The following is a 25531-nucleotide window of genomic DNA, read 5'->3' on the forward strand; positions in this document are numbered from 1 at the left end:
AACTATACCTTTAGTGACTGTACTCATGCCTCTTGGCCGCAAAGCCTTGGAAGCGTTGATTTCCTCCTCAACAGAAACCCACCTAAACAATTGTGAAAAGAGATGCAGTGTTCCCGCCCAGTTTCGAACTGGGGACCTTTCGCGTGTGAGGCGAACGTGATAACCACTACACTACGGAAACCCACTACCTAAAGAAGTCTGAAATCGTTCTGTGCAGGCTCGGCAATATGCGCATAAACGTTAAACCTTCTGAAGCCAACTGTCGGCTCAAAGGTGTTTATACATTTCTTCAAAAGAGGACAGCTGTTTCTGCTCGGTTTTGAACCGAGGACCTTTCGCGTGTTAGGCGAATGTGATGACCACTACACTACAGAAACTCCACAGGCTAACGATAGTGCTTTTTGGGAAAATATTTATACTGTGATGTGCCCGAAAGCAAATAGACAATCTGCGTAAGTCCCACACACAAGAGGACAGAGTTCATTCGGCCTGGCAGTATATGCTGAGTTTCCTGAAACGCTACCCTTAACTTACCTCGGAATTAAACACTTGCAGCGTGATATCAAGCTGAAACCTGCCTTCCTGTGCTAGTCTCAAACTAACAAACCCAAAGTTTCAAGAGCACAGGAGAAACTCGAAAATGTCTCTTGGTGATTTTTGTTGGTCAAATTGTAGAGTTTCTCCATTCTTCTTGAAACTCACCACAGGGGTAGCACGTGTCCAGACTAGCATGGGAAAGCAAGTTTTAGCTTGATATCTCTTCAGAAAGCTGAGATGTGGACTTGCCACGTACAATCTACCCTATTGTAAAAAAACAGGCTGTTTGTGGTCAGTCGAATTCCGAGGGTTTAACACGTCTGGGTGCTTCGGGAGTAAGTGAGGAGCCACCTGAACAGGTTTATTGGCAGATTCGTTGACCATTGTGTTGAATTTCAAGAAGGTTAGCCATTTGTTAGAAACTGCTACGGCTTGCATCATTTTATCAGGAAATCTCTACACCTGTGTAGAGAAGGGCCTTCGTGATGCAGAGCTGCTGCTCAACAGAGGGCCACTCAGACAAATCTCTTTTTTCGTGTTCCTCAGAAGAAAGCCACGCAGGCTTGGAATGTCACGGTTGTGGGATAGGTTAAGGTCAAACAATGACTGCTCTTTCATTTCTGCATCAACTATACCTTTAGTGACTGTACTCATGCCTCTTGGCCGCAAAGCCTTGGAAGCGTTGAGTTCCTCCTCAACAGAAACCCACCTAAACAATTGTGAAAAGAGATGCAGTGTTCCCGCCCAGTTTCGAACTGGGGACCTTTCGCGTGTGAGGCGAACGTGATAACCACTACACTACGGAAACCCACTACCTAAAGAAGTCTGAAATCGTTCTGTGCAGGCTCGGCAATATGCGCATAAACGTTAAACCTTCTGAAGCCAACTGTCGGCTCAAAGGTGTTTATACATTTCTTCAAAAGAGGACAGCTGTTTCTGCTCGGTTTTGAACCGAGGACCTTTCGCGTGTTAGGCGAATGTGATGACCACTACACTACAGAAACTCCACAGGCTAACGATAGTGCTTTTTGGGAAAATATTTATACTGTGATGTGCCCGAAAGCAAATAGACAATCTGCGTAAGTCCCACACACAAGAGGACAGAGTTCATTCGGCCTGGCAGTATATGCTGAGTTTCCTGAAACGCTACCCTTAACTTACCTCGGAATTAAACACTTGCAGCGTGATATCAAGCTGAAACCTGCCTTCCTGTGCTAGTCTCAAACTAACAAACCCAAAGTTTCAAGAGCACAGGAGAAACTCGAAAATGTCTCTTGGTGATTTTTGTTGGTCAAATTGTAGAGTTTCTCCATTCTTCTTGAAACTCACCACAGGGGTAGCACGTGTCCAGACTAGCATGGGAAAGCAAGTTTTAGCTTGATATCTCTTCAGAAAGCTGAGATGTGGACTTGCCACGTACAATCTACCCTATTGTAAAAAAAACAGGCTGTTTGTGGTCAGTCGAATTCCGAGGGTTTAACACGTCTGGGTGCTTCGGGAGTAAGTGAGGAGCCACCTGAACAGGTTTATTGGCAGATTCGTTGACCATTGTGTTGAATTTCAAGAAGGTTAGCCATGTGTTAGAAACTGCTACGGCTTGCATCATTTTATCAGGAAATCTCTACACCTGTGTAGAGAAGGGCCTTCGTGATGCAGAGCTGCTGCTCAACAGAGGGCCACTCAGACAAATCTCTTTTTTCGTGTTCCTCAGAAGAAAGCCACGCAGGCTTGGAATGTCACGGTTGTGGGATAGGTTAAGGTCAAACAATGACTGCTCTTTCATTTCTGCATCAACTATACCTTTAGTGACTGTACTCATGCCTCTTGGCCGCAAAGCCTTGGAAGCGTTGAGTTCCTCCTCAACAGAAACCCACCTAAACAATTTTGAAAAGAGATGCAGTGTTCCCGCCCAGTTTCGAACTGGGGACCTTTCGCGTGTGAGGCGAACGTGATAACCACTACACTACGGAAACCCACTACCTAAAGAAGTCTGAAATCATTCTGTGCAGGCTCGGCAATATGCGCATAAACGTTAAACCTTCTGAAGCCAACTGTCGGCTCAAAGGTGTTTATACATTTCTTCAAAAGAGGACAGCTGTTTCTGCTCGGTTTTGAACCGAGGACCTTTCGCGTGTTAGGCGAATGTGATGACCACTACACTACAGAAACTCCACAGGCTAACGATAGTGCTTTTTGGGAAAATATTTATACTGTGATGTGCCCGAAAGCAAATAGACAATCTGCGTAAGTCCCACACACAAGAGGACAGAGTTCATTCGGCCTGGCAGTATATGCTGAGTTTCCTGAAACGCTACCCTTAACTTACCTCGGAATTAAACACTTGCAGCGTGATATCAAGCTGAAACCTGCCTTCCTGTGCTAGTCTCAAACTAACAAACCCAAAGTTTCAAGAGCACAGGAGAAACTCGAAAATGTCTCTTGGTGATTTTTGTTGGTCAAATTGTAGAGTTTCTCCATTCTTCTTGAAACTCACCACAGGGGTAGCACGTGTCCAGACTAGCATGGGAAAGCAAGTTTTAGCTTGATATCTCTTCAGAAAGCTGAGATGTGGACTTGCCACGTACAATCTACCCTATTGTAAAAAAACAGGCTGTTTGTGGTCAGTCGAATTCCGAGGGTTTAACACGTCTGGGTGCTTCGGGAGTAAGTGAGGAGCCACCTGAACAGGTTTATTGGCAGATTCGTTGACCATTGTGTTGAATTTCAAGAAGGTTAGCCATGTGTTAGAAACTGCTACGGCTTGCATCATTTTATCAGGAAATAACACTCCAGATGGATGTGTTTTAAAGTTCGTCAAGGGGACACACAGACTGCTTGTGGTCACAGTCTTTGTATTACCAGTGGACAGAAGGGCAGTTAGTGGTCACATAGGCGGTGAGAGGGACAGATGGGCTGTTTGTGGTGACACAGGTGATTATTGGGACAGAGAGGGCCGGCGCGCAGGGGTCTAAGGACGGCCTGCCACGTACCCCCTTTTAGGCGCCCCTTGAGGCCCTGCCCTTACTTGATGGCCTAGGCGGAAAAAGACCCTTACACAAGAGGACAGATTTCATTCGGCATGGCAGTCTACGCAGAGTTCCCTAAAATCTCTTCTTTGGTGTTTCTCAGAAGAAAGCCACGCAGGCTTGGAATGTCACAGTTGTGGGTTAGGTTTAGGTCAAACAATATCTGCTCTTTCATTTCTGCATCAGCTTTACCTTTAGTGACTGTATTCATGCCTCTTGGCCGCAAAGCCTTGGAAGCGTTGAGTTCCTCCTCAACAGAAACCCACCTGAACGATTTTGACCGTGATAACCTCTACACTATTGAAGCCTGCAGCCAAAGAGGTGTCAGATCTTTTCATCGCAAGCATCGTGGAGCGCGAATCAAATTACAGATTCCGTTGCGCTCTTCAGTCTGCAAATACCTTGTATTTTTAGCAGCAAACTAAGCAATTCTCCAGTTATCTGCGGGACAATCTGCGTAAGTCCCACACACAAGAGGACAGAGTTCATTCGGCCTGGCAGTATATGCAGAGTTTCCTGAAACGCTACCCTTAACTTACCTCGTAATTAAACACTTGCAGTGTGATATCAAGCTGAAATCTGCCTTCCTGTGCTAGTCTCAAACTAACAAACCCAAAGTTTCAAGAGCACAGGAGAAACTCGAAAATGTCTCTTGGTGATTTTTGTTGGTCAAATTGTTGAGTTTCTCCAATCTTACTTGAAACTCACCACAGGGGTAGCACGTGTCCAGACTAGCATGGGAAAGCAAGTTTTAGCTTGATATCTCTTCAGAAAGCTGAGATGTGGACTTGCCACGTACAATCTACCCTATTGTAAAAAAACAGGCTGTTTGTGGTCAGTCGAATTCCGAGGGTTTAACACTTCTGGGTGCTTCGGGAGTAAGTGAGGAGCCACCTGAACAGGTTTATTGGCAGATTCGTTGACCATTGTGTTGAATTTCAAGAAGGTTAGCCATGTGTTAGAAACTGCTACGGCTTGCATCATTTTATCAGGAAATCTCTACACCTGTGTAGAGAAGGGCCTTCGTGATGCAGAGCTGCTGCTCAACAGAGGGCCACTCAGACAAATCTCTTTTTTCGTGTTCCTCAGAAGAAAGCCACGCAGGCTTGGAATGTCACGGTTGTGGGATAGGTTAAGGTCAAACAATGACTGCTCTTTCATTTCTGCATCAACTATACCTTTAGTGACTGTACTCATGCCTCTTGGCCGCAAAGCCTTGGAAGCGTTGAGTTCCTCCTCAACAGAAACCCACCTAAACAATTTTGAAAAGAGATGCAGTGTTCCCGCCCAGTTTCGAACTGGGGAACTTTCGCGTGTGAGGCGAACGTGATAACCACTACACTACGGAAACCCACTACCTAAAGAAGTCTGAAATCATTCTGTGCAGGCTCGGCAATATGCGCATAAACGTTAAACCTTCTGAAGCCAACTGTCGGCTCAAAGGTGTTTATACATTTCTTCAAAAGAGGATAGCTGTTTCTGCTCGGTTTTGAACCGAGGACCTTTCGCGTGTTAGGCGAATGTGATGACCACTACACTACAGAAACTCCACAGGCTAACGATAGTGCTTTTTGGGAAAATATTTATACTGTGATGTGCCCGAAAGCAAATAGACAATCTGCGTAAGTCCCACACACAAGAGGACAGAGTTCATTCGGCCTGGCAGTATATGCTGAGTTTCCTGAAACGCTACCCTTAACTTACCTCGGAATTAAACACTTGCAGCGTGATATCAAGCTGAAACCTGCCTTCCTGTGCTAGTCTCAAACTAACAAACCCAAAGTTTCAAGAGCACAGGAGAAACTCGAAAATGTCTCTTGGTGATTTTTGTTGGTCAAATTGTAGAGTTTCTCCATTCTTCTTGAAACTCACCACAGGGGTAGCACGTGTCCAGACTAGCATGGGAAAGCAAGTTTTAGCTTGATATCTCTTCAGAAAGCTGAGATGTGGACTTGCCACGTACAATCTACCCTATTGTAAAAAAACAGGCTGTTTGTGGTCAGTCGAATTCCGAGGATTTAACACGTCTGGGTGCTTCGGGAGTAAGTGAGGAGCCACCTGAACAGGTTTATTGGCAGATTCGTTGACCATTGTGTTGAATTTCAAGAAGGTTAGCCATGTGTTAGAAACTGCTACGGCTTGCATCATTTTATCAGGAAATAACACTCCAGATGGATGTGTTTTAAAGTTCGTCAAGGGGACACACAGACTGCTTGTGGTCACAGTCTTTGTATTACCAGTGGACAGAAGGGCAGTTAGTGGTCACATATGCGGTGAGAGGGACAGATGGGCTGTTTGTGGTGACACAGGTGATTATTGGGACAGAGAGGGCCGGCGCGCAGGGGTCTAAGGACGGCCTGCCACGTACCCCCTTTTAGGCGCCCCTTGAGGCCCTGCCCTTACTTGATGGCCTAGGCGGAAAAAGACCCTTACACAAGAGGACAGATTTCATTCGGCATGGCAGTCTACGCAGAGTTCCCTAAAATCTCTTCTTTGGTGTTTCTCAGAAGAAAGCCACGCAGGCTTGGAATGTCACAGTTGTGGGTTAGGTTTAGGTCAAACAATATCTGCTCTTTCATTTCTGCATCAGCTTTACCTTTAGTGACTGTATTCATGCCTCTTGGCCGCAAAGCCTTGGAAGCGTTGAGTTCCTCCTCAACAGAAACCCACCTGAACGATTTTGACCGTGATAACCTCTACACTATTGAAGCCTGCAGCCAAAGAGGTGTCAGATCTTTTCATCGCAAGCATCGTGGAGCGCGAATCAAATTACAGATTCCGTTGCGCTCTTCAGTCTGCAAATACCTTGTATTTTTAGCAGCAAACTAAGCAATTCTCCAGTTATCTGCGGGACAATCTGCGTAAGTCCCACACACAAGAGGACAGAGTTCATTCGGCCTGGCAGTATATGCAGAGTTTCCTGAAACGCTACCCTTAACTTACCTCGTAATTAAACACTTGCAGTGTGATATCAAGCTGAAATCTGCCTTCCTGTGCTAGTCTCAAACTAACAAACCCAAAGTTTCAAGAGCACAGGAGAAACTCGAAAATGTCTCTTGGTGATTTTTGTTGGTCAAATTGTTGAGTTTCTCCAATCTTACTTGAAACTCACCACAGGTGTAGCACGTGTCCAGACTAGCATGGGAAAGCAAGTTTTAGCTTGATATCTCTTCAGAAAGCTGAGATGTGGACTTGCCACGTACAATCTACCCTATTGTAAAAAAACAGGCTGTTTGTGGTCAGTCGAATTCCGAGGGTTTAACACGTCTGGGTGCTTCGGGAGTAAGTGAGGAGCCACCTGAACAGGTTTATTGGCAGATTCGTTGACCATTGTGTTGAATTTCAAGAAGGTTAGCCATGTGTTAGAAACTGCTACGGCTTGCATCATTTTATCAGGAAATCTCTACACCTGTGTAGAGAAGGGCCTTCGTGATGAAGAGATGCTGCTCAACAGAGGGCCACTCAGACAAATCTCTTTTTTTGTGTTCCTAAGAAGAAAGCCACGCAGGCTTGGAATGTCACAGTTGTGGGTTAGGTTACAGTCTGCAAATACCTTCTATATTTAGCAGCAAACCAAGCAATTCTCCAGTTATCTGCGGGAATCCTCTGTGGCCATTTCTTTTTTGCTTTTTTCCCCTCTTTCATTTAATATATGTATATTTCTATGCTGTACGAAATATTGGATCTTTGAGTGCACCGGCCATCTGTTCATCGAAACTACCAGGGTCAAAAGTACAGAGCACTGTCTGCGTGGCTATTACTGCTGCCTAGTGTGGCTTAATAATTATCTCTACACCTGTGTAGAGAAGGGCCTTCGTGATGCAGAGCTGCTGCTCAACAGAGGGCCACTCAGACAAATCTCTTTTTGTCGTGTTCCTCAGAAGAAAGCCAAGCAGGCTTGGAATGTCACGGTTGTGGGATAGGTTAAGGTCAAACAATGACTGCTCTTTCATTTCTGCATCAACTATACCTTTAGTGACTGTACTCATGCCTCTTGGCCGCAAAGCCTTGGAAGCGTTGAGTTCCTCCTCAACAGAAACCCACCTAAACAATTGTGAAAAGAGATGCAGTGTTCCCGCCCAGTTTCGAACTGGGGACCTTTCGCGTGTGAGGCGAACGTGATAACCACTACACTACGGAAACCCACTACCTAAAGAAGTCTGAAATCGTTCTGTGCAGGCTCGGCAATATGCGCATAAACGTTAAACCTTCTGAAGCCAACTGTCGGCTCAAAGGTGTTTATACATTTCTTCAAAAGAGGACAGCTGTTTCTGCTCGGTTTTGAACCGAGGACCTTTCGCGTGTTAGGCGAATGTGATGACCACTACACTACAGAAACTCCACAGGCTAACGATAGTGCTTTTTGGGAAAATATTTATACTGTGATGTGCCCGAAAGCAAATAGACAATCTGCGTAAGTCCCACACACAAGAGGACAGAGTTCATTCGGCCTGGCAGTATATGCTGAGTTTCCTGAAAACGCTACCCTTAACTTACCTCGGAATTAAACACTTGCAGCGTGATATCAAGCTGAAACCTGCCTTCCTGTGCTAGTCTCAAACTAACAAACCCAAAGTTTCAAGAGCACAGGAGAAACTCGAAAATGTCTCTTGGTGATTTTTGTTGGTCAAATTGTAGAGTTTCTCCATTCTTCTTTGAAACTCACCACAGGGGGTAGCACGTGTCCAGACTAGCATGGGAAAGCAAGTTTTAGCTTGATATCTCTTCAGAAAGCTGAGATGTGGACTTGCCACGTACAATCTACCCTATTGTAAAAAAACAGGCTGTTTGTGGTCAGTCGAATTCCGAGGGTTTAACACGTCTGGGTGCTTCGGGAGTAAGTGAGGAGCCACCTGAACAGGTTTATTGGCAGATTCGTTGACCATTGTGTTGAATTTCAAGAAGGTTAGCCATGTGTTAGAAACTGCTACGGCTTGCATCATTTTATCAGGAAATCTCTACACCTGTGTAGAGAAGGGCCTTCGTGATGCAGAGCTGCTGCTCAACAGAGGGCCACTCAGACAAATCTCTTTTTTCGTGTTCCTCAGAAGAAAGCCACGCAGGCTTGGAATGTCACGGTTGTGGGATAGGTTAAGGTCAAACAATGACTGCTCTTTCATTTCTGCATCAACTATACCTTTAGTGACTGTACTCATGCCTCTTGGCCGCAAAGCCTTGGAAGCGTTGAGTTCCTCCTCAACAGAAACCCACCTAAACAATTGTGAAAAGAGATGCAGTGTTCCCGCCCAGTTTTCGAACTGGGGACCTTTCGCGTGTGAGGCGAACGTGATAACCACTACACTACGGAAACCCACTACCTAAAGAAGTCTGAAATCGTTCTGTGCAGGCTCGGCAATATGCGCATAAACGTTAAAACCTTCTGAAGCCAACTGTCGGCTCAAAGGTGTTTATACATTTCTTCAAAAAGAGGACAGCTGTTTCTGCTCGGTTTTGAACCGAGGACCTTTCGCGTGTTAGGCGAATGTGATGACCACTACACTACAGAAACTCCACAGGCTAACGATAGTGCTTTTGGGAAAAATATTTATACTGTGATGTGCCCGAAAGCAAATAGACAATCTGCGTAAGTCCCACACACAAGAGGACAGAGTTCATTCGGGCCTGGCAGTAATATGCTGAGTTTCCTGAAACGCTACCCTTAACTTACCTCGGAATTAAACACTTGCAGCGTGATATCAAGCTGAAACCTGCCTTCCTGTGCTAGTCTCAAACTAACAAACCCAAGTTTCAAGAGCACAGGGAGAAACTCGAAAATGTCTCTTGGTGATTTTTGTTGGTCAAATTGTAGAGTTTCTCCATTCTTCTTGAAACTCACCACAGGGGTAGCACGTGTCCAGACTAGCATGGGAAAGCAAGTTTTTAGCTTGATATCTCTTCAGAAAGCTGAGATGTGGACTTGCCACGTACAATCTACCCTATTGTAAAAAAACAGGCTGTTTGTGGTCAGTCGAATTCCGAGGGTTTAACACGTCTGGGTGCTTCGGGAGTAAGTGAGGAGCCACCTGAACAGGTTTAATTGGCAGATTTCGTTGACCATTGTGTTGAATTTCAAGAAGGTTAGCCATGTGTTAGAAACTGGCTACGGCTTGCATCATTTTATCAGGAAATCTCTTACACCTGTGTAGAGAAGGGCCTTCGTGATGCAGAGCTGCTGCTCAACAGAGGGCCACTCAGAACAAATCTCTTTTTTTCGTGTTCCTCAGAAGAAAGCCACGCAGGCTTGGAATGTCACGGTTGTGGGATAGGTTAAGGTCAAACAATGACTGCTCTTTCATTTCTGCATCAACTATACCTTTAGTGACTGTACTCATGCCTCTTGGCCGCAAAGCCTTGGAAGCGTTGAGTTCCTCCTCAACAGAAACCCACCTAAACAATTGTTGAAAAGAGATGCAGTGTTCCCGCCCAGTTTCGAACTGGGGACCTTTCGCGTGTGAGGGCGAACGTGATAACCACTACACTACGGAAACCCACTACCTAAAGAAGTCTGAAATCGTTCTGTGGCAGGCTCGGCAATATGCCGCATAAACGTTAAACCTTCTGAAGCCAACTGTCGGCTCAAAGGTTGTTTATACATTTCTTCAAAAGAGTGACAGCTGTTTCGTGCTCGGTTTTGAACCGAGGACCTTTCGCGTGTTAGGCGAATGTGATGACCACTACACTAACAGAAACTCCACAGGCTAACGATAGTGCTTTTTTGGGAAAATATTTATACTGTGATGTGCCCGAAGCAAATAGGACAATCTGCGTAAGTCCCCACACACAGAGGACAGAGTTCATTCGGCCTGGCCAGTGATATGCTGAGTTTCCTGAAACGCTACCCTTAACTTACCTCGGAATTAAACACTTGCAGCGTGATATCAAGCTGAAACCTGCCTTCCTGTGCTAGTCTCAAACTAACAAACCCAAAAGTTTCAAGAGCACAGGAGAAACTCGAAAATGTCTCTTGGTGATTTTGTTGGTCCAAATTGTAGAGTTTCTCCATTCTTCTTGAAAACTCACCACAGGGGTAGCACGTGTCCAGACTAGCATGGGAAAGCAAGTTTTAGCTTGATATCTCTTCAGAAAGCTGAGATGGTGGACTTGCCACGTACAATCTACCTATTGTAAAAAAACAGGCTGTTTGTGGTCAGTCGAATTCCGAGGTTTAACACGTCTGGGTGCTTCGGGAGTAAGTGAGGAGCCACCTGAACAGGTTTATTGGCAGATTCGTTGACCATTGTGTTGAATTTCAAGAAGGTTAGCCATGTGTTAGAACTGCTATCGGCTTGCATCATTTTATCAGGAAATAACACTCCAGATGGATGTGTTTTAAAAGTTCGTCAAGGGGACACACAGACTGCTTGTGGTCACAGTCTTTGTATTACCAGTGGACAGAAGGGCAGTTAGTGGTCACATAGGCGGTGAGAGGGACAGATCGGGCTGTTTGTGGTGACACAGGTGATTATTGGGACAGAGAGGGCGGCGCGCAGGGGTCTAAGGACGGCCTGCCACGTACCCCTTTTAGGCGCCCTTGAGGCCCTGCCCTTACTTGATGGCCTAGGCGGAAAAAGACCCTTACACAAGAGGACAGATTCATTCGGCATGGCAGTCTACGCAGAGTTCCCTAAAATCTCTTCTTTGGTGTTTCTCAGAAGAAAGCCACGCAGGCTTGGAATGTCACAGTTGTGGGTTAGGTTTAGGTCAAACAATATCTGCTCTTTCATTTCTGCATCAGCTTTACCTTTAGTGACTGTATTCATGCCTCTTGGCCGCAAAGCCTTGGAAGCGTTGAGTTCCTCCTCAACAGAAACCCACCTGAACGATTTTGACCGTGATAACCTCTACACTATTGAAGCCTGCAGCCAAAGAGGTGTCAGATCTTTTCATCGCAAGCATCGTGGAGCGCGAATCAAATTACAGATTCCGTTGCGCTCTTCAGTCTGCAAATACCTTCTATTTTTTATCGGCAACCAAGCAATTCTCCAGTTAGTCTCGGGACAATCTGCGTAAGTCCCACACACAAGAGGACAGAGTTCATTCGGCTGGCAGTATATGCTGAGTTTCCTGAAACGCTACCCTTAACTTACCTCGGAATTAAACACTTGCAGCGTGATATCAAGCTGAAACCTGCCTTCCTGTGCTAGTCTCAAACTAACAACCCCAAAGTTTCAAAGAGCACAGGAGAAACTCGAAAATGTCTCTTGGTGATTTTTGTTGGTCAAATTGTTGAGTTTCTCCATTCTTACTTGAAACTCACCACAGGGGTAGCACGTGTCCAGACTAGCATGGGAAAGCAAGTTTTAAGCTTGATATCTCTTCAGAAAGCTGAGATGTGGACTATGCCACGCTACAATCTACCCTATTGTAAAAAAAACCAGGCTGTTTGTGGTCAGTCGATTCCGAAGGGTTTAACACGTCTGGGCTGGCTTCGGGAGTAAGTGAGGAAGCCACCTGAACAGGTTTATTGGCAGATTCGTTGACCATTGTGTTGAATTTCAAGAAGGTTAGCCATGTGTTAGAAACTGCTACGGCTTGCATCATTTTATCAGGAAATCTCTACACCTGTGTAGAGAAGGGCCTTCGTGATGCAGAGATGCTGCTCAACAGAGGGCCACTCAGACAAATCTCTTTTTCGTGTTCCTCAGAAGAAAGCCACGCAGGCTTGGAATGTCACGGTTGTGGGATAGGTTAAGGTCAAACAATGACTGCTCTTTCATTTCTGCATCAACTATACCTTTAGTGACTGTACTCATGCCTCTTGGCCGCAAAGCCTTGGAAGCGTTGAGTTCCTCCTCAACAGAAACCCACCTAAACAATTGTGAAAAGAGATGCAGTGTTCCCGCCCAGTTTCGAAACTGGGGACCTTTCGCGTGTGAGGCGAACGTGATAACCACTACACTACGGAAACCCACTACCTAAAGAAGTCTGAAATCGTTCTGTGCAGGCTCGGCAATATGCGCATAAACGTTAAACCTTCTGAAGCCAACTGTCGGCTCAAAGGTGTTTATACATTTCTTCAAAAGAGGACAGCTGTTTCTGCTCGGTTTTGAACCGAGGACCTTTCGCGTGTTAGGCGAATGTGATGACCACTACACTACAGAAACTCCACAGGCTAACGATAGTGCTTTTGGGAAAATATTTATACTGTGATGTGCCCGAAAGCAAATAGACAATCTGCGTAAGTCCCACACACAAGAGGACAGAGTTCATTCGGCCTGGCAGTATATGCTGAGTTTCCTGAAACGCTACCCTTAACTTACCTCGGAATTAAACACTTGCAGCGTGATATCAAGCTGAAACCTGCCTTCCTGTGCTAGTCTCAAACTAACAAACCCAAAGTTTCAAGAGCACAGGAGAAACTCGAAAATGTCTCTTGGTGATTTTTGTTGGTCAAATTGTAGAGTTTCTCCATTCTTCTTGAAACTCACCACAGGGGTAGCACGTGTCCAGACTAGCATGGGAAAGCAAGTTTTAGCTTGATATCTCTTTCAGAAAGCTGAGATGTGGACTTGCCACGGACAATCTACCCTATTGTAAAAAAAACAGGCTGTTTGTGGTCAGTCGAATTCCGAGGGTTTGACACGTCTGGGTGCTTCGGGAGTAAGTGAGGAGCCACCTGAACAGGTTTATTGCAGATTCGTTGACCATTGTGTTGAATTTCAAGAAGGTTAGCCATGTGTTAGAAACTGCTACGGCTTGCATCATTTTAATCAGGAAATTCTACACCTGTGTAGAGAAGGGCCTTCGTGATGCAGAGCTGCTGCTCAACAGAGGGCCACTCAGACAAATCTCTTTTTTTCGTGTTCCTCAGAAGAAAGCCACGCAGGCTTGGAATGTCACGGTTGTGGGATAGGTTAAGGTCAAACAATGACTGCTCTTTCATTTCTGCATCAACTATACCTTTAGTGACTGTACTCATGCCTCTTGGCCGCAAAGCCTTGGAAGCGTTGAGTTCCTCCTCAACAGAAACCCACCTAAACAATTGTGAAAAGAGATGCAGTGTTCCCGCCCAGTTTCGAACTGGGGACCTTTCGCGTGTGAGGCGAACGTGATAACCACTACACTACGGAAACCCACTACCTAAAGAAGTCTGAAATCGTTTCTGTGCAGGCTCGGCAATATGCGCATAAACGTTAAACCTTCTGAAGCCAACTGTCGGCTCAAAGGTGTTTATACATTTCTTCAAAAGAGGACAGCTGTTTCTGCTCGGTTTTGAACCGAGGACCTTTCGCGTGTTAGGCGAATGTGATGACCACTACACTACAGAAACTCCACAGGCTAACGATAGTGCTTTTTGGGAAAATATTTATACTGTGATGTGCCCGAAAGCAAATAGACAATCTGCGTAAGTCCCACACACAAGAGGACAGAGTTCATTCGGCCTGGCAGTATATGCTGAGTTTCCCTGAAACGCTACCCTTAACTTACCTCGGAATTAAACACTTGCAGCGTGATATCAAGCTGAAACCTGCCTTCCTGTGCTAGTCTCAAACTAACAAACCCAAAGTTTCAAGAGCACAGGAGAAACTCGAAAATGTCTCTTGGTGATTTTTGTTGGTCAAATTGTAGAGTTTCTCCATTCTTCTTGAAACTCACCACAGGGGTAGCACGTGTCCAGACTAGCATGGGAAAGCAAGTTTTAGCTTGATATCTCTTCAGAAAGCTGAGATGTGGACTTGCCACGTACAATCTACCCTATTGTAAAAAAACAGGCTGTTTGTGGTCAGTCGAATTCCGAGGGTTTAACACGTCTGGGTGCTTCGGGAGTAAGTGAGGAGCCACCTGAACAGGTTTATTGGCAGATTCGTTGACCATTGTGTTGAATTTCAAGAAGGTTAGCCATGTGTTAGAAACTGCTACGGCTTGCATCATTTTATCAGGAAATCTCTACACCTGTGTAGAGAAGGGCCTTCGTGATGCAGAGCTGCTGCTCAACAGAGGGCCACTCAGACAAATCTCTTTTTTCGTGTTCCTCAGAAGAAAGCCACGCAGGCTTGGAATGTCACGGTTGTGGGATAGGTTAAGGTCAAACAATGACTGCTCTTTCATTTCTGCATCAACTATACCTTTAGTGACTGTACTCATGCCTCTTGGCCGCAAAGCCTTGGAAGCGTTGAGTTCCTCCTCAACAGAAACCCACCTAAACAATTGTGAAAAGAGATGCAGTGTTCCCGCCCAGTTTCGAACTGGGGACCTTTCGCGTGTGAGGCGAACGTGATAACCACTACACTACGGAAACCCACTACCTAAAGAAGTCTGAAATCGTTCTGTGCAGGCTCGGCAATATGCGCATAAACGTTAAACCTTCTGAAGCCAACTGTCGGCTCAAAGGTGTTTATACATTTCTTCAAAAGAGGACAGCTGTTTCTGCTCGGTTTTGAACCGAGGACCTTTCGCGTGTTAGGCGAATGTGATGACCACTACACTACAGAAACTCCACAGGCTAACGATAGTGCTTTTTGGGAAAATATTTATACTGTGATGTGCCCGAAAGCAAATAGACAATCTGCGTAAGTCCCACACACAAGAGGACAGAGTTCATTCGGCCTGGCAGTATATGCTGAGTTTCCTGAAACGCTACCCTTAACTTACCTCGGAATTAAACACTTGCAGCGTGATATCAAGCTGAAACCTGCCTTCCTGTGCTAGTCTCAAACTAACAAACCCAAAGTTTCAAGAGCACAGGAGAAACTCGAAAATGTCTCTTGGTGATTTTTGTTGGTCAAATTGTAGAGTTTCTCCATTCTTCTTGAAACTCACCACAGGGGTAGCACGTGTCCAGACTAGCATGGGAAAGCAAGTTTTAGCTTGATATCTCTTCAGAAAGCTGAGATGTGGACTTGCCACGTACAATCTACCCTATTGTAAAAAAACAGGCTGTTTGTGGTCAGTCGAATTCCGAGGGTTTAACACGTCTGGGTGCTTCGGGAGTAAGTGAGGAGCCACCTGAACAGGTTTATTGGCAGATTCGTTGACCATTGTGTTGAATTTCAAGAAGGTTAGCCATGTGTTAGAAACTGCTACGGCTTGCATCATTTTATCAGGAAATCTCTACACCTGTGTAGAGAAGGGCCTTCGTGATGCAGAGATGCTGCTCAACAGAGGGCCACTCAGACAAATCTCTTTTTTCGTGTTCCTCAGAAGAAAGCCACGCAGGCTTGGAATGTCACGGTTGGGATAGGCAATGACTGCTCTCTTCATTTCTGCATCAACTATACCTTTAGTGACTGACTCATGCCTCTTGCGCAAAGCCTTGAAGCGTTGATTTCCTCCTTCACAGAAACCCACCATAAACATTTGTGAAAGAGATGCAGCTGTTCCCGGCCAGTTTCGAACTGGGGGACCTTTTCGCGTGTGAGGCGAACGTGATAACCACTACCACTACGGAAACCCACTACCTAAAGTAGTTTTTGAAATCGTTCTGCTGCAGGCTCGGCAATAGCGCATAAACGTAAACTTCTGAAGCAACTGTCGGCTCAAAGGTGTTTATACATTTCTTCAAAAGAGGACAGCTGTTTCTGCTCGGTTTTGAACCGAGGACCTTTCGCGTGTTAGGCGAATGTGATGACCACTACACTACAGAAACTCCACAGGCTAACGATAGTGCTTTTTGGGAAAATATTTATACTGTGATGTGCCCGAAAGCAAATAGACAATCTGCGTAAGTCCCACACACAAGAGGACAGAGTTCATTCGGCCTGGCAGTATATGCTGAGTTTCCTGAAACGCTACCCTTAACTTACCTCGGAATTAAACACTTGCAGCGTGATATCAAGCTGAAACCTGCCTTCCTGTGCTAGTCTCAAACTAACAAACCCAAAGTTTCAAGAGCACAGGAGAAACTCGAAAATGTCTCTTGGTGATTTTTGTTGGTCAAATTGTAGAGTTTCTCCATTCTTCTTGAAACTCACCACAGGGGTAGCACGTGTCCAGACTAGCATGGGAAAGCAAGTTTTAGCTTGATATCTCTTCAGAAAGCTGAGATGTGGACTTGCCACGTACAATCTACCCTATTGTAAAAAAACAGGCTGTTTGTGGTCAGTCGAATTCCGAGGGTTTAACACGTCTGGGTGCTTCGGGAGTAAGTGAGGAGCCACCTGAACAGGTTTATTGGCAGATTCGTTGACCATTGTGTTGAATTTCAAGAAGGTTAGCCATGTGTTAGAAACTGCTACGGCTTGCATCATTTTATCAGGAAATCTCTACACCTGTGTAGAGAAGGGCCTTCGTGATGCAGAGCTGCTGCTCAACAGAGGGCCACTCAGACAAATCTCTTTTTTCGTGTTCCTCAGAAGAAAGCCACGCAGGCTTGGAATGTCACGGTTGTGGGATAGGTTAAGGTCAAACAATGACTGCTCTTTCATTTCTGCATCAACTATACCTTTAGTGACTGTACTCATGCCTCTTGGCCGCAAAGCCTTGGAAGCGTTGAGTTCCTCCTCAACAGAAACCCACCTAAACAATTGTGAAAAGAGATGCAGTGTTCCCGCCCAGTTTCGAACTGGGGACCTTTCGCGTGTGAGGCGAACGTGATAACCACTACACTACGGAAACCCACTACCTAAAGAAGTCTGAAATCGTTCTGTGCAGGCTCGGCAATATGCGCATAAACGTTAAACCTTCTGAAGCCAACTGTCGGCTCAAAGGTGTTTATACATTTCTTCAAAAGAGGACAGCTGTTTCTGCTCGGTTTTGAACCGAGGACCTTTCGCGTGTTAGGCGAATGTGATGACCACTACACTACAGAAACTCCACAGGCTAACGATAGTGCTTTTTGGGAAAATATTTATACTGTGATGTGCCCGAAAGCAAATAGACAATCTGCGTAAGTCCCACACACAAGAGGACAGAGTTCATTCGGCCTGGCAGTATATGCTGAGTTTCCTGAAACGCTACCCTTAACTTACCTCGGAATTAAACACTTGCAGCGTGATATCAAGCTGAAACCTGCCTTCCTGTGCTAGTCTCAAACTAACAAACCCAAAGTTTCAAGAGCACAGGAGAAACTCGAAAATGTCTCTTGGTGATTTTTGTTGGTCAAATTGTAGAGTTTCTCCATTCTTCTTGAAACTCACCACAGGGGTAGCACGTGTCCAGACTAGCATGGGAAAGCAAGTTTTAGCTTGATATCTCTTCAGAAAGCTGAGATGTGGACTTGCCACGTACAATCTACCCTATTGTAAAAAAACAGGCTGTTTGTGGTCAGTCGAATTCCGAGGGTTTAACACGTCTGGGTGCTTCGGGAGTAAGTGAGGAGCCACCTGAACAGGTTTATTGGCAGATTCGTTGACCATTGTGTTGAATTTCAAGAAGGTTAGCCATGTGTTAGAAACTGCTACGGCTTGCATCATTTTATCAGGAAATCTCTACACCTGTGTAGAGAAGGGCCTTCGTGATGCAGAGCTGCTGCTCAACAGAGGGCCACTCAGACAAATCTCTTTTTTCGTGTTCCTCAGAAGAAAGCCACGCAGGCTTGGAATGTCACGGTTGTGGGATAGGTTAAGGTCAAACAATGACTGCTCTTTCATTTCTGCATCAACTATACCTTTAGTGACTGTACTCATGCCTCTTGGCCGCAAAGCCTTGGAAGCGTTGAGTTCCTCCTCAACAGAAACCCACCTAAACAATTGTGAAAAGAGATGCAGTGTTCCCGCCCAGTTTCGAACTGGGGACCTTTCGCGTGTGAGGCGAACGTGATAACCACTACACTACGGAAACCCACTACCTAAAGAAGTCTGAAATCGTTCTGTGCAGGCTCGGCAATATGCGCATAAACGTTAAACCTTCTGAAGCCAACTGTCGGCTCAAAGGTGTTTATACATTTCTTCAAAAGAGGACAGCTGTTTCTGCTCGGTTTTGAACCGAGGACCTTTCGCGTGTTAGGCGAATGTGATGACCACTACACTACAGAAACTCCACAGGCTAACGATAGTGCTTTTTGGGAAAATATTTATACTGTGATGTGCCCGAAAGCAAATAGACAATCTGCGTAAGTCCCACACACAAGAGGACAGAGTTCATTCGGCCTGGCAGTATATGCTGAGTTTCCTGAAACGCTACCCTTAACTTACCTCGGAATTAAACACTTGCAGCGTGATATCAAGCTGAAACCTGCCTTCCTGTGCTAGTCTCAAACTAACAAACCCAAAGTTTCAAGAGCACAGGAGAAACTCGAAAATGTCTCTTGGTGATTTTTGTTGGTCAAATTGTAGAGTTTCTCCATTCTTCTTGAAACTCACCACAGGGGTAGCACGTGTCCAGACTAGCATGGGAAAGCAAGTTTTAGCTTGATATCTCTTCAGAAAGCTGAGATGTGGACTTGCCACGTACAATCTACCCTATTGTAAAAAAACAGGCTGTTTGTGGTCAGTCGAATTCCGAGGGTTTAACACGTCTGGGTGCTTCGGGAGTAAGTGAGGAGCCACCTGAACAGGTTTATTGGCAGATTCGTTGACCATTGTGTTGAATTTCAAGAAGGTTAGCCATGTGTTAGAAACTGCTACGGCTTGCATCATTTTATCAGGAAATAACACTCCAGATGGATGTGTTTTAAAGTTCGTCAAGGGGACACACAGACTGCTTGTGGTCACAGTCTTTGTATTACCAGTGGACAGAAGGGCAGTTAGTGGTCACATAGGCGGTGAGAGGGACAGATGGGCTGTTTGTGGTGACACAGGTGATTATTGGGACAGAGAGGGCCGGCGCGCAGGGGTCTAAGGACGGCCTGCCACGTACCCCCTTTTAGGCGCCCCTTGAGGCCCTGCCCTTACTTGATGGCCTAGGCGGAAAAAGACCCTTACACAAGAGGACAGATTTCATTCGGCATGGCAGTCTACGCAGAGTTCCCTAAAATCTCTTCTTTGGTGTTTCTCAGAAGAAAGCCACGCAGGCTTGGAATGTCACAGTTGTGGGTTAGGTTTAGGTCAAACAATATCTGCTCTTTCATTTCTGCATCAGCTTTACCTTTAGTGACTGTATTCATGCCTCTTGGCCGCAAAGCCTTGGAAGCGTTGAGTTCCTCCTCAACAGAAACCCACCTGAACGATTTTGACCGTGATAACCTCTACACTATTGAAGCCTGCAGCCAAAGAGGTGTCAGATCTTTTCATCGCAAGCATCGTGGAGCGCGAATCAAATTACAGATTCCGTTGCGCTCTTCAGTCTGCAAATACCTTGTATTTTTAGCAGCAAACTAAGCAATTCTCCAGTTATCTGCGGGACAATCTGCGTAAGTCCCACACACAAGAGGACAGAGTTCATTCGGCCTGGCAGTATATGCAGAGTTTCCTGAAACGCTACCCTTAACTTACCTCGTAATTAAACACTTGCAGTGTGATATCAAGCTGAAATCTGCCTTCCTGTGCTAGTCTCAAACTAACAAACCCAAAGTTTCAAGAGCACAGGAGAAACTCGAAAATGTCTCTTGGTGATTTTTGTTGGTCAAATTGTTGAGTTTCTCCAATCTTACTTGAAACTCACCACAGGGGTAGCACGTGTCCAGACTAGCATGGGAAAGCAAGTTTTAGCTTGATATCTCTTCAGAAAGCTGAGATGTGGACTTGCCACGTACAATCTACCCTATTGTAAAAAAACAGGCTGTTTGTGGTCAGTCGAATTCCGAGGGTTTAACACTTCTGGGTGCTTCGGGAGTAAGTGAGGAGCCACCTGAACAGGTTTATTGGCAGATTCGTTGACCATTGTGTTGAATTTCAAGAAGGTTAGCCATGTGTTAGAAACTGCTACGGCTTGCATCATTTTATCAGGAAATCTCTACACCTGTGTAGAGAAGGGCCTTCGTGATGCAGAGCTGCTGCTCAACAGAGGGCCACTCAGACAAATCTCTTTTTTCGTGTTCCTCAGAAGAAAGCCACGCAGGCTTGGAATGTCACAGTTGTGGGTTAGGTTACAGTCTGCAAATACCTTCTATATTTAGCAGCAAACCAAGCAATTCTCCAGTTATCTGCGGGAATCCTCTGTGGCCATTTCTTTTTTGCTTTTTTCCCTCTTTCATTTAATATATGTATATTTCTATGCTGTACGAAATATTGGATCTTTGAGTGCACCGGCCATCTGTTCATCGAAACTACCAGGTCAAAAGTACAGAGCACTGTCTGCGTGGCTATTACTGCTGCCTAGTGTGGCTTAATAATTATCTCTACACCTGTGTAGAGAAGGGCCTTCGTGATGCAGAGCTGCTGCTCAACAGAGGGCCACTCAGACAAATCTCTTTTGTCGTGTTCCTCAGAAGAAAGCCAAGCAGGCTTGGAATGTCACGGTTGTGGGATAGGTTAAGGTCAAACAATGACTGCTCTTTCATTTCTGCATCAACTATACCTTTAGTGACTGTACTCATGCCTCTTGGCCGCAAAGCCTTGGAAGCGTTGATTTCCTCCTCAACAGAAACCCACCTAAACAATTGTGAAAAGAGATGCAGTGTTCCCGCCCAGTTTCGAACTGGGGACCTTTCGCGTGTGAGGCGAACGTGATAACCACTACACTACGGAAACCCACCACCTAAAGAAGTCTGAAATCGTTCTGTGCAGGCTCGGCAATATGCGCATAAACGTTAAACCTTCTGAAGCCAACTGTCGGCTCAAAGGTGTTTATACATTTCTTCAAAAGAGGACAGCTGTTTCTGCTCGGTTTTGAACCGAGGACCTTTCGCGTGTTAGGCGAATGTGATGACCACTACACTACAGAAACTCCACAGGCTAACGATAGGCTTTTGGAAATATTATACTGTGATGTGCCCGAAAGCAAATAGACAATCTGCGTAAGTCCCACACACAAGAGGACAGAGTTCATTCGGCCTGGCAGTATATGCTGAGTTTCCTGAAACGCTACCCTTAACTTACCTCGGAATTAAACACTTGCAGCGTGATATCAAGCTGAAACCTGCCTTCCTGTGCTAGTCTCAAACTAACAAACCCAAAGTTTCAAGAGCACAGGAGAAACTCGAAAATGTCTCTTGGTGATTTTTGTTGGTCAAATTGTAGAGTTTCTCCATTCTTCTTGAAACTCACCACAGGGGTAGCACGTGTCCAGACTAGCATGGGAAAGCAAGTTTTAGCTTGATATCTCTTCAGAAAGCTGAGATGTGGACTTGCCACGTACAATCTACCCTATTGTAAAAAAACAGGCTGTTTGTGGTCAGTCGAATTCCGAGGGTTTAACACGTCTGGGTGCTTCGGGAGTAAGTGAGGAGCCACCTGAACAGGTTTATTGGCAGATTCGTTGACCATTGTGTTGAATTTCAAGAAGGTTAGCCATGTGTTAGAAACTGCTACGGCTTGCATCATTTTATCAGGAAATCTCTACACCTGTGTAGAGAAGGGCCTTCGTGATGCAGAGCTGCTGCTCAACAGAGGGCCACTCAGACAAATCTCTTTTTTCGTGTTCCTCAGAAGAAAGCCACGCAGGCTTGGAATGTCACGGTTGTGGGATAGGTTAAGGTCAAACAATGACTGCTCTTTCATTTCTGCATCAACTATACCTTTAGTGACTGTACTCATGCCTCTTGGCCGCAAAGCCTTGGAAGCGTTGAGTTCCTCCTCAACAGAAACCCACCTAAACAATTGTGAAAAGAGATGCAGTGTTCCCGCCCAGTTTCGAACTGGGGACCTTTCGCGTGTGAGGCGAACGTGATAACCACTACACTACGGAAACCCACTACCTAAAGAAGTCTGAAATCGTTCTGTGCAGGCTCGGCAATATGCGCATAAACGTTAAACCTTCTGAAGCCAACTGTCGGCTCAAAGGTGTTTATACATTTCTTCAAAAGAGGACAGCTGTTTCTGCTCGGTTTTGAACCGAGGACCTTTCGCGTGTTAGGCGAATGTGATGACCACTACACTACAGAAACTCCACAGGCTAACGATAGTGCTTTTTGGGAAAATATTTATACTGTGATGTGCCCGAAAGCAAATAGACAATCTGCGTAAGTCCCACACACAAGAGGACAGAGTTCATTCGGCCTGGCAGTATATGCTGAGTTTCCTGAAACGCTACCCTTAACTTACCTCGGAATTAAACACTTGCAGCGTGATATCAAGCTGAAACCTGCCTTCCTGTGCTAGTCTCAAACTAACAAACCCAAAGTTTCAAGAGCACAGGAGAAACTCGAAAATGTCTCTTGGTGATTTTTGTTGGTCAAATTGTAGAGTTTCTCCATTCTTCTTGAAACTCACCACAGGGGTAGCACGTGTCCAGACTAGCATGGGAAAGCAAGTTTTAGCTTGATATCTCTTCAGAAAGCTGAGATGTGGACTTGCCACGTACAATCTACCCTATTGTAAAAAAACAGGCTGTTTGTGGTCAGTCGAATTCCGAGGGTTTAACACGTCTGGGTGCTTCGGGAGTAAGTGAGGAGCCACCTGAACAGGTTTATTGGCAGATTCGTTGACCATTGTGTTGAATTTCAAGAAGGTTAGCCATGTGTTAGAAACTGCTACGGCTTGCATCATTTTATCAGGAAATCTCTACACCTGTGTAGAGAAGGGCCTTCGTGATGCAGAGCTGCTGCTCAACAGAGGGCCACTCAGACAAATCTCTTTTTTCGTGTTCCTCAGAAGAAAGCCACGCAGGCTTGGAATGTCACGGTTGTGGGATAGGTTAAGGTCAAACAATGACTGCTCTTTCATTTCTGCATCAACTATACCTTTAGTGACTGTACTCATGCCTCTTGGCCGCAAAGCCTTGGAAGCGTTGAGTTCCTCCTCAACAGAAACCCACCTAAACAATTGTGAAAAGAGATGCAGTGTTCCCGCCCAGTTTCGAACTGGGGACCTTTCGCGTGTGAGGCGAACGTGATAACCACTACACTACGGAAACCCACTACCTAAAGAAGTCTGAAATCGTTCTGTGCAGGCTCGGCAATATGCGCATAAACGTTAAACCTTCTGAAGCCAACTGTCGGCTCAAAGGTGTTTATACATTTCTTCAAAAGAGGACAGCTGTTTCTGCTCGGTTTTGAACCGAGGACCTTTCGCGTGTTAGGCGAATGTGATGACCACTACACTACAGAAACTCCACAGGCTAACGATAGTGCTTTTTGGGAAAATATTTATACTGTGATGTGCCCGAAAGCAAATAGACAATCTGCGTAAGTCCCACACACAAGAGGACAGAGTTCATTCGGCCTGGCAGTATATGCTGAGTTTCCTGAAATGCTACCCTTAACTTACCTCGGAATTAAACACTTGCAGCGTGATATCAAGCTGAAACCTGCCTTCCTGTGCTAGTCTCAAACTAACAAACCCAAAGTTTCAAGAGCACAGGAGAAACTCGAAAATGTCTCTTGGTGATTTTTGTTGGTCAAATTGTAGAGTTTCTCCATTCTTCTTGAAACTCACCACAGGGGTAGCACGTGTCCAGACTAGCATGGGAAAGCAAGTTTTAGCTTGATATCTCTTCAGAAAGCTGAGATGTGGACTTGCCACGTACAATCTACCCTATTGTAAAAAAACAGGCTGTTTGTGGTCAGTCGAATTCCGAGGGTTTAACACGTCTGGGTGCTTCGGGAGTAAGTGAGGAGCCACCTGAACAGGTTTATTGGCAGATTCGTTGACCATTGTGTTGAATTTCAAGAAGGTTAGCCATGTGTTAGAAACTGCTACGGCTTGCATCATTTTATCAGGAAATAACACTCCAGATGGATGTGTTTTAAAGTTCGTCAAGGGGACACACAGACTGCTTGTGGTCACAGTCTTTGTATTACCAGTGGACAGAAGGGCAGTTAGTGGTCACATAGGCGGTGAGAGGGACAGATGGGCTGTTTGTGGTGACACAGGTGATTATTTGGGCGCGCAGGGGTCTAAGGACGGCCTGCCACGTACCCCCTTTTAGGCGCCCCTTGAGGCCCTGCCCTTACTTGATGGCCTAGGCGGAAAAAGACCCTTACACAAGAGGACAGATTTCATTCGGCGTGGCAGTCTACGCAGAGTTCCCTAAAATCTCTTCTTTGGTGTTTCTCAGAAGAAAGCCACGCAGGCTTGGAATGTCACAGTTGTGGGTTAGGTTTAGGTCAAACAATATCTGCTCTTTCATTTCTGCATCAACTTTACCTTTAGTGACTGTATTCATGCCTCTTGGCCGCAAAGCCTTGGAAGCGTTGAGTTCCTCCTCAACAGAAACCCACCTGAACGATTTTGACCGTGATAACCTCTACACTATTGAAGCCTGCAGCCAAAGAGGTGTCAGATCTTTTCATCGCAAGCATGGTGGAGCGCGAATCAAATTACAGATTCCGTTGCGCTCTTCAGTCTGCAAATACCTTCTATTTTTAGCAGCAAACCAAGCAATTCTCCAGTTATCTGAGGGACAATCTGCGTAAGTCCCACACACAAGAGGACAGAGTTCATTCGGCCTGGCAGTATATGCTGAGTTTCCTGAAACGCTACCCTTAACTTACCTCGGAATTAAACACTTGCAGCGTGATATCAAGCTGAAACCTGCCTTCCTGTGCTAGTCTCAAACTAACAAACCCAAAGTTTCAAGAGCACAGGAGAAACTCGAAAATGTCTCTTGGTGATTTTTGTTGGTCAAATTGTAGAGTTTCTCCATTCTTCTTGAAACTCACCACAGGGGTAGCACGTGTCCAGACTAGCATGGGAAAGCAAGTTTTAGCTTGATATCTCTTCAGAAAGCTGAGATGTGGACTTGCCACGTACAATCTACCCTATTGTAAAAAAACAGGCTGTTTGTGGTCAGTCGAATTCCGAGGGTTTAACACGTCTGGGTGCTTCGGGAGTAAGTGAGGAGCCACCTGAACAGGTTTATTGGCAGATTCGTTGACCATTGTGTTGAATTTCAAGAAGGTTAGCCATGTGTTAGAAACTGCTACGGCTTGCATCATTTTATCAGGAAATCTCTACACCTGTGTAGAGAAGGGCCTTCGTGATGAAGAGATGCTGCTCAACAGAGGGCCACTCAGACAAATCTCTTTTTTCGTGTTCCTCAGAAGAAAGCCA

General features: G+C 45.5%; 26 non-coding genes across 26 annotated transcripts; all 26 read right to left on the minus strand.

Annotated features, from left to right (window-relative positions):
* Positions 1-108: 108 nt before the first annotated feature.
* Positions 109-181, minus strand: trnav-cac (transfer RNA valine (anticodon CAC)). Its single transcript has one exon. It is a non-coding gene; the product is annotated as a tRNA-Val (tRNA).
* A 123-nt stretch (positions 182-304) lies between these two features.
* On the minus strand, positions 305-377 carry trnav-aac (transfer RNA valine (anticodon AAC)). The gene has a single exon. It is a non-coding gene; the product is annotated as a tRNA-Val (tRNA).
* Positions 378-1272: 895 nt separating this feature from the next.
* Positions 1273-1345, minus strand: trnav-cac (transfer RNA valine (anticodon CAC)). The gene has a single exon. It is a non-coding gene; the product is annotated as a tRNA-Val (tRNA).
* Positions 1346-1468: 123 nt separating this feature from the next.
* On the minus strand, positions 1469-1541 carry trnav-aac (transfer RNA valine (anticodon AAC)). Its single transcript has one exon. It is a non-coding gene; the product is annotated as a tRNA-Val (tRNA).
* An 896-nt stretch (positions 1542-2437) lies between these two features.
* trnav-cac (transfer RNA valine (anticodon CAC)) lies at positions 2438-2510 on the minus strand. Its single transcript has one exon. It is a non-coding gene; the product is annotated as a tRNA-Val (tRNA).
* Positions 2511-2633: 123 nt separating this feature from the next.
* On the minus strand, positions 2634-2706 carry trnav-aac (transfer RNA valine (anticodon AAC)). Its single transcript has one exon. It is a non-coding gene; the product is annotated as a tRNA-Val (tRNA).
* A 2331-nt stretch (positions 2707-5037) lies between these two features.
* trnav-aac (transfer RNA valine (anticodon AAC)) lies at positions 5038-5110 on the minus strand. Its single transcript has one exon. It is a non-coding gene; the product is annotated as a tRNA-Val (tRNA).
* Positions 5111-7633: 2523 nt separating this feature from the next.
* Positions 7634-7706, minus strand: trnav-cac (transfer RNA valine (anticodon CAC)). Its single transcript has one exon. It is a non-coding gene; the product is annotated as a tRNA-Val (tRNA).
* A 123-nt stretch (positions 7707-7829) lies between these two features.
* trnav-aac (transfer RNA valine (anticodon AAC)) lies at positions 7830-7902 on the minus strand. The gene has a single exon. It is a non-coding gene; the product is annotated as a tRNA-Val (tRNA).
* Positions 7903-8999: 1097 nt separating this feature from the next.
* Positions 9000-9072, minus strand: trnav-aac (transfer RNA valine (anticodon AAC)). Its single transcript has one exon. It is a non-coding gene; the product is annotated as a tRNA-Val (tRNA).
* Positions 9073-12594: 3522 nt separating this feature from the next.
* trnav-aac (transfer RNA valine (anticodon AAC)) lies at positions 12595-12667 on the minus strand. The gene has a single exon. It is a non-coding gene; the product is annotated as a tRNA-Val (tRNA).
* An 896-nt stretch (positions 12668-13563) lies between these two features.
* trnav-cac (transfer RNA valine (anticodon CAC)) lies at positions 13564-13636 on the minus strand. The gene has a single exon. It is a non-coding gene; the product is annotated as a tRNA-Val (tRNA).
* Positions 13637-13760: 124 nt separating this feature from the next.
* Positions 13761-13833, minus strand: trnav-aac (transfer RNA valine (anticodon AAC)). The gene has a single exon. It is a non-coding gene; the product is annotated as a tRNA-Val (tRNA).
* An 896-nt stretch (positions 13834-14729) lies between these two features.
* trnav-cac (transfer RNA valine (anticodon CAC)) lies at positions 14730-14802 on the minus strand. The gene has a single exon. It is a non-coding gene; the product is annotated as a tRNA-Val (tRNA).
* A 123-nt stretch (positions 14803-14925) lies between these two features.
* trnav-aac (transfer RNA valine (anticodon AAC)) lies at positions 14926-14998 on the minus strand. Its single transcript has one exon. It is a non-coding gene; the product is annotated as a tRNA-Val (tRNA).
* A 1078-nt stretch (positions 14999-16076) lies between these two features.
* On the minus strand, positions 16077-16149 carry trnav-aac (transfer RNA valine (anticodon AAC)). The gene has a single exon. It is a non-coding gene; the product is annotated as a tRNA-Val (tRNA).
* Positions 16150-17044: 895 nt separating this feature from the next.
* On the minus strand, positions 17045-17117 carry trnav-cac (transfer RNA valine (anticodon CAC)). Its single transcript has one exon. It is a non-coding gene; the product is annotated as a tRNA-Val (tRNA).
* Positions 17118-17240: 123 nt separating this feature from the next.
* On the minus strand, positions 17241-17313 carry trnav-aac (transfer RNA valine (anticodon AAC)). The gene has a single exon. It is a non-coding gene; the product is annotated as a tRNA-Val (tRNA).
* An 895-nt stretch (positions 17314-18208) lies between these two features.
* On the minus strand, positions 18209-18281 carry trnav-cac (transfer RNA valine (anticodon CAC)). Its single transcript has one exon. It is a non-coding gene; the product is annotated as a tRNA-Val (tRNA).
* Positions 18282-18404: 123 nt separating this feature from the next.
* trnav-aac (transfer RNA valine (anticodon AAC)) lies at positions 18405-18477 on the minus strand. Its single transcript has one exon. It is a non-coding gene; the product is annotated as a tRNA-Val (tRNA).
* A 2520-nt stretch (positions 18478-20997) lies between these two features.
* trnav-cac (transfer RNA valine (anticodon CAC)) lies at positions 20998-21070 on the minus strand. Its single transcript has one exon. It is a non-coding gene; the product is annotated as a tRNA-Val (tRNA).
* Positions 21071-21193: 123 nt separating this feature from the next.
* Positions 21194-21266, minus strand: trnav-aac (transfer RNA valine (anticodon AAC)). Its single transcript has one exon. It is a non-coding gene; the product is annotated as a tRNA-Val (tRNA).
* An 890-nt stretch (positions 21267-22156) lies between these two features.
* Positions 22157-22229, minus strand: trnav-cac (transfer RNA valine (anticodon CAC)). The gene has a single exon. It is a non-coding gene; the product is annotated as a tRNA-Val (tRNA).
* Positions 22230-22352: 123 nt separating this feature from the next.
* Positions 22353-22425, minus strand: trnav-aac (transfer RNA valine (anticodon AAC)). The gene has a single exon. It is a non-coding gene; the product is annotated as a tRNA-Val (tRNA).
* Positions 22426-23320: 895 nt separating this feature from the next.
* On the minus strand, positions 23321-23393 carry trnav-cac (transfer RNA valine (anticodon CAC)). The gene has a single exon. It is a non-coding gene; the product is annotated as a tRNA-Val (tRNA).
* Positions 23394-23516: 123 nt separating this feature from the next.
* Positions 23517-23589, minus strand: trnav-aac (transfer RNA valine (anticodon AAC)). The gene has a single exon. It is a non-coding gene; the product is annotated as a tRNA-Val (tRNA).
* Positions 23590-25531: the final 1942 nt, after the last annotated feature.

Source organism: Carassius auratus, unplaced genomic scaffold (assembly GCF_003368295.1).
Source record: "Carassius auratus strain Wakin unplaced genomic scaffold, ASM336829v1 scaf_tig00215807, whole genome shotgun sequence".
NCBI lineage: Eukaryota > Metazoa > Chordata > Actinopteri > Cypriniformes > Cyprinidae > Carassius > Carassius auratus.